The following is a 7,390-nucleotide window of genomic DNA, read 5'->3' on the forward strand; positions in this document are numbered from 1 at the left end:
TGCTGCATTACAACCTGTAATATAAATAGATTTTTATTTGGATTTCATGTAATGGACATACATAAAATAGTCCAAATTGGTGAAGTGAAATGAAAAAAAATGAAAAATAATTTAAAACTGAAAAGTGGTGCGTGCATATGTATTCACCCCCTTTGCTATGAAGCCCCTAAATAAAATCCGGTGCAACCAATTACCTTCAGAAGTCACATAATTAGTTAAATAAAGTCCACCTGTGTGCAATTTGTGTCACATGATCTGTCACATGATCTCTATATATACTGTATACCTGTTCTGAAAGGCCCCAGTGTCTGCAACACCACTAAGCAAGGGGCACCACCAAGCAAGCGGCACCATGAACACCAAGGAGCTCTCCAAACAGGCCAGGGACAAAGTTGTGGAGAAGTACAGATCAGGGTTGGGTTATGAAAAAATATCCGAAACTTTGAACATCCCACGGAGCACCATTCAATCCATTATTAAAAAATGGAAAGAATATAGCACCACAACAAACCTGCCAAGAGAGGGCCGCCCACCAAAACTCACGGATCAGGACCAGGCAAGGCATTAATCAGAGGGGCAACAAAGAGATCAAAGATAACCCTGAAGGAGCTGCAAAGCTCCACAGCTGAGATTGGAGTATCTGTCTGTAGGAACACTTTAAGCCTTACACTCCACGGAGACTCCCCAAACATATGGAAGAAGGTAATCTGATCAGATGAGACTAAAATTGAGCTTTTTGGCCATCAAGGAAAACGCTATGTCTGGTGCAAACCCAACACCTCTCATCACCCCGAGAACACCATCCCCACAGTGAAGCGTGGTGGTGGCAGCATCATGCTGTTTGGATGTTTTTCATCGACAGGGACTGGGACACTGGTCAGAATTGAAGAAATGATGGATGGCGCTAAATACAAGGAAATTCTTGAGGGAAACCGGTTTCAGTCTTCCAGAGATTTGAGACTGGGACTGCGGTTCACTTTCCAGCAGGACAATGACCCTAAGCATACTGTTAAAGCAAAGCAACACTCGAGTGGTTTAAGGGGAAACATTTAAATGTCTTCGAATGGCCTAATCAAAGCCCAGACCTCAATCCAATTGAGAATCTGTGGTATGATTTAAAGATTTCTGTTCACCAGCGGAACCCATCCAATTTGAAGGAGCTGGAGCAGTTTTGCCATGAAGAATGGGCAAAAATCAGTGGCTAGATGTGCTAAGCTTATAGAGACATACCCAAAGAGACTTGCAGCTGTAATTGCTGCAAAATGTGGCTCTACAAAGTATTGACTTTGAGAGGGTGAATAGTTATGCACGCTCAAGTTTTCAGTTTCTTTGTTTTATTTCTTGTTTGTTTCACATCTTCAAAGTAGTAGGCATGCTGTGTAAATCAAATGATACAACCCCCTCAAAAATACATTTTATTTCCAGGTTGTAAGGCAACAAAATAGGAAAAATGCCAAGGGGGGTAGATACTTTCGCAAGCCACTGTACATCTGCAACATCGTGAACACATTCGAAGACTGGGCCACCACACCCTCAGCCTGGTAAACTTTGTTCAGCTGATAGAACCAGCAGTGTTTATTTGTAAGCACTGTTCTAGGATTAGCCCCCTTGTTAGCCTCTGGAGCTAAGTAAATCGCCAACTTTCCATCCATCAGCGGTGTACAAATGAGTCCCGCCTCCTCCATACCCTCTACATTCATGAACTCATTATAACCTGGTAGCACCAGCCTGTCTGAATGCGAGGAATCCCAGGTTGCCTTTAGCGCATCTGCAAAATCTTTAAACAGAGGTAAGTGACGCTTCACCACTGCAGGGACAGGAGGTAAATGACTTCCCCCACACTGGGAGGAACGTCACTGCGGGGAAGAAGATGGCCAATCCACCCCCAGGTGATCTGCCACGCTACGACACAGCTCCATCAAATGCGCATTAACCACCAATGGTTCACTCTCCCCTGCCGAATCCAGAGCTGGGGCTTTAGGCTGCCCCGGACTAATGTCATCAGATTCATACTCTGAAAACCCTCCAGAGCCAACCAGGGATAGTTAACCTGATCTCATAGTTTCACTATGGAATTTACCTTAATTTGATGTACGTCAATTTTTTTTGCCATTAAATCCATTTGGTTAAAGGGTTAATTTCATGTGGTTACAAGGTTAAAAAGGAAACAACTTGAAGTTTAGGCATTAATACTCAATAGTTAAGATTATGGCTATGGTTTGGGGAAGGCTTAAAACAAAATAATTAAAAACAATGTGCTGTTTCCATTGAATATCATCAAGTACTGCTGTGAACTGTTGTGGTGCAGTGGTCTAAGCAGTGTGCTCTGGCTCTGATCCTTGTGAGTACGAGTCCAGTCTGTGCCATACATTTTTTTGGGTGTGGGTGAGTGCCGACAAAGGCATATATCGACGTCCTCAAGTCCTTTTCAAATGTCCGAAATCGATGGATCTCTCTTGTGACCAGCCTGGGATAGTACATCATCACCGGAAGCGGAATCTGAACACTGCCAGAGAAACCAGAATGAGCCTCTGACTACCATTGCTGCTCTCTCGCAGCCTCAGACAGCCCCATTCCTGAGGTTGCTTCACTGGACGAAACTTCGCCAGCAGCCCCAATCTTTCTCACAATCAGCCCGACGCCCAATGGAAGTTGAATCCAGACGGAGACAATGGTCACCTGAACTGATCCGAGCCAAAGCCTCCTGAGCGTGTTTCCACCTGAGGCAAACAGGACAGCCCTCACGAGTATCTTGAATTTTCATTGTGAAAGGGCAAGGTCGAAGGTTCAAACTCGGCTGGCTAGCCTTTTTGAACTTTCTCTTACCACTGGCCATCTTACTCAAGCAAGGAAGCACTGGCTACACAAGCAGAGCAGAAAGGAGTGGGGTTTTAGCAAACACAAATGCTACCCAAGCAAGGAAGCATTAACTACACAAGCAAAGCAGAAAGTAGTTATTTTTTAGCAAACACAAAAACCGATACCAAGACCCAAAACTCGTAACATCTAGGGGGATGAGTAATCTCTCCCAACTAACAGACACCTAAATCAGAGCCAAATCTGGTAGTCTTTGTGTGCTTGAAAAGTTAGTAAATTGCATGACACGTTCTTCCTTCAGGTGAGCTGAAGTGCGAAGAATTTAGGAAATTAATGCGAGCCCTGATATTATTACCAGGAAGGCGGGGCTTCTGAGGGCGGACTCGGTATCCATTGGTCATGATTTCAGTTTTCAGGTGAATATGTGACTCACCACCTGGATTCGGTCTTATGTAGCAAAATTTGAAATTGTGTTTTTTACATTGGATAAAAGTAGAGACAGAGCTACAAAATGGTATATCATACGCTGCATTTGAGGAATAATGGGAAAGTAATTCTGCTTTTAAAGTTGATCAACTTGTAAACTCACTTTTGAGAAAATGGCCTTTGAATGTTTTGGTATCTAGTGAAGACCCTCTTAAGCTTTAGCCCCACTGATCTCGTTTTGCTCTCGGAGTGCAAACTTAACGCTCTGGCCGAAGATTGGATAACATGAAAACAGCCTAATTAGCTCTGCTGGCAACAATTTCATTATGCTTTTTTGCAGACGTTTACTGACGCAGGCCATATTCAAGGGGTGTTGTACACATGTTACGTAACTTTAACTAACGAGCCAGCCAGCTAACGTTAGCTAGTTAAACAACAATGAACAGTGCCAACAATGCCACAGTGCTGTGGGAGCTAACCAACCAGATTCAATGTTAGCTAGCTAACATTAGGCTCTAACTAGAAAAACAAACAACTCTGGAATACAAATAATAACGTCAGCTAGGTAGCTAGCCAGCTAACGTTAGCAATGCTAGCTAACAGTACACTTTAGCTTAAGACATGTAGCTAGCTAGCTATGTAATTAATGAACCTAGCTAGGTAAATAACATTTAAGATCACATTAGCTAGTTAAACAACAATGAACACAGTGCCAAATCATGTCGTTACAACCCTGCATGAATACGGCTAGCTAGCTAGCTAACAGTACATATTAGCTTGAAATGAAACCACTTTCTGTCAAACTTAGAAATGTGTAATATCTGAAAATGTAGCTAGCTAACGTTAGACTATCTTACTTGTATACATCATCATTCATGATGGATGCATCTCCCTGTCAGGAATGCCATACCACGGTTGCTTTTATTTTGAAGATGTAATCCAGAAATAGGTATTTTCTCCATCTCTTTAGCTATCATACTCTAATTCCACTGATTTCAAAACTTCATCCTCCAGAAAGTGGAGAGCAACACTTATGCAGCTCCACTACACAATATATTATAAAAAAGCTGCATTTGACAGGATTACCAACACAGATTAACGAGCTCAAATAGACAGAAGCCTTCTACACTACAGGTCAAAGGTTTTAGAACACCAACTCAAGGCTTTTTCTTTATTAGAATAATAGTGAAGACATCAAAACTATGAAATAACACATATGGAATCATGTAGTAACCAAATAAGTAATAAACAAATCAAAATATATTTTATGCAGTTGAAGTCGGAAGTTTACATACACTTAGGTTGGAGTCATTAAAGCTTGTTTTTCAACCACTCCAAAAATGTCTTGTTAACAAACTATAGTATTGGAAAGTTGGTTAGGACATCTATGACACAAGTAATTTTTCAAACAATTGTTTACAGACAGATTTTTTCACTTAAAATTCACTGTATCATAATTCCAGTGGGTCGGAAGATTACATGCACTAAGTTCACTGTGCCTTTAAACAGCTTGGAAAATTCCAGAAAATGATGTCATGGCTATAGAAGCGACTGATAGGCTAATTGACATAATTTGAGTCAATTAGAGGTGCATCTGTGAATGTACTTCAAGGCCTACCTTCAAACTCAGTGCCTCTTTGCTTGACATCATGGGAAAATCAAAAGAAATCAGCCAAGACCTCAGAAAAAAAATTGTAAACCTCCACAAGTCTGGTTCATCCTTGGGAGCTATTTCCAAACACCTGAAGGTACCACGTTCATCTGTACAATCAATAGTACGCAAGTATAAACACCATGGGACCACACAGCATTCTTACCGCTCAGGAAGGAGACGTGTTCTGTCTCCTAGAGATTAATGTACTTTGGTACGAAAAGTGCAAATCATTCCCAGAACAACAGTAAAGGACCTTGTGAAGATGCTGGAGGAAGCAGGTACAAAATTATCTATATCCACAGTTAAACGAGTCCTGTATCGACATAACCTGAAAGACCGCTCAGCAAGGAAGAAGCCACTGCTCCTTTGCACCCCAGTATCTCTACTTGCACATTCATCTTCTGCACATCTATCACTCCAGTGTTTAATTGCTAAATTGTATTTTTTTCACCACTATGACCTATTTATTGTCTTACCTCCCTTATCTTACATCATTTGCACAAACTGTCTATATACTTTTTTCTCTATTGTGTTATTGACTGTATGTTTGTTAATTCCATGTGTAACTCTGTGTTGTTGTTTGTGTCGCACTGCTTTGCTTTATCTTGGCCAGGTCGCAGTTGTAAATGAGAACTTGTTCTCAACTAGTTTACCTGGTTAAATAAAGGTGAGAAAAAAAACGGACCTAAGACAGGGAATTTTTCTAGCATTAAATGTCAGGAATTTTGAAAAACTGATTTTAAAATGTATTTGGCTGAGGTTTTTGTAAACTTCTGAATTCAACTGTATATTCTTCAAATAGTCACCCTTTGCCTTGATGACAGCTTTGAACACTCTTGGCATTTTCTCAACCAGCTTCATGAGGTAATCAACTGCAATGCATTTCAATGAACAGGTGTGCCTTGTTAAAAGTGGAATTTCTTTCCTTCTTAATGCATTTGGTAAAAGACCAAGTCCATATTATGGCAAAAACAGCTCAAATTAACAAAAAGAAACGACAGTGCGTCATTCCTTTAAGACATGAAGATCAGTCAATATGGAACATTTCAAGAAATTTGAAAGTGCAGTCACAAAAACCATCAAGCACTATGATGAAACTGGCTCTTATGAGGACCGCCATAGGAATGGAAGACCCAGAGTTACCTCTGCTGCAGAGGATACGTTCATTAGAGTTACAAGCCTCAGAAATTGAAACCCAAATAAATGCTTCAAGTAACAAACGCATCTCAACATATACTGTTCAGAGGAGACTGTGTGAATCAGGTCTTCATGGTCTAGTTGCTGGAAAGAGAGCACTACTAAAGTACTTCAATAAGAAGACAATACTTCCTTGGGCAAATAGACACGAGCAATGGACATTAGACCGGTTGAAATTTGTCCTTTGGACTGGAGACCAAATTGGAGATTTTTGGTTCCAACCACCGTGTCTTTGTGAAACGCGGTGTGGAGGAACTGATGATCTCCACATATGTCTTTCCCACCGTAAAGCATGGAGGAGGAGGTGTTATGGTGTGGGGGTGCTTTGCTGGTGACACTGTCTGTGATTTATTTTGAATTCAAGGCACACTTAACCAGCATGGCTAGCACAGCACACTGCAGCGATACGCCATTCCATTTGGTTTGTGCTTAGTGGGACTATCATTTGTTTTTCAACAAGAAAATGAACCAACACACCTCCAGGCTGTGTAAAGGATTTTTTACCAAGAAGGAGAGCAATGGAGTGCTGCATCAGATGACCAGGCCTCCACAATCCCCCTATCTCAACCAAATTGAGAAAGTTTTGGATGAGTCGGACCGCAGAGTGAAGGAAAAGCAGCAAACAAGTGCTCAGCATATGTGGGAACTCCTTTAAGACTGTTGGATAAGCATTCCAGGTGAAACTGGTTGAGAGAATGCCAAGAGTGTGCAAAGTTGTCATCAAGGCAAAGGGTTGCTATTTGAAGAATCTCAAATATAAAATATATTTGGATTTATTTAACACTTTTTTTGGTTACGACATGACATCTATATGTGTTATTTCACAGTTGCAATGTCTTCACTATTATTCTACAATATAGAAAATAGTAAAAATAAAGAAAAACCTTTGAATGAGTAGGTGTTCTAAAACTTTTGACCGGTATTGTACATGGCAGAACTTTCCGAACTCATATCTCGGCATGTCCAGCAAATCATGGTTAGTGGGGAAGGTTGCTACTTTTTCTGTGGCTTAACCAACAAGGCTAGTAATTTAACAATTTTATTCGTATTTACAGATGGCATACAAGTTTGTTATTGAGGCACATGACAGTTCACATGTTCGAGAAGGCATTTCTGCCCCCCCCCCCAAAATGTTTTTTTTTTAATTATTTTTTTATAATCACGTTCAAACGGCTCTCCTGTGAAGTCGTGACTTGCGACATGTGCCTAGTTTTCTGAATTGGGTCACATTTCATTGGCCGTTTATTCCCTATAGTATGTTATACCGAGTGACCGGGAACTTCGACTGCCACAATC

The sequence above is a fragment of the Salvelinus alpinus genome, chromosome 14 (genome assembly GCF_045679555.1).
Source record: "Salvelinus alpinus chromosome 14, SLU_Salpinus.1, whole genome shotgun sequence".
NCBI lineage: Eukaryota > Metazoa > Chordata > Actinopteri > Salmoniformes > Salmonidae > Salvelinus > Salvelinus alpinus.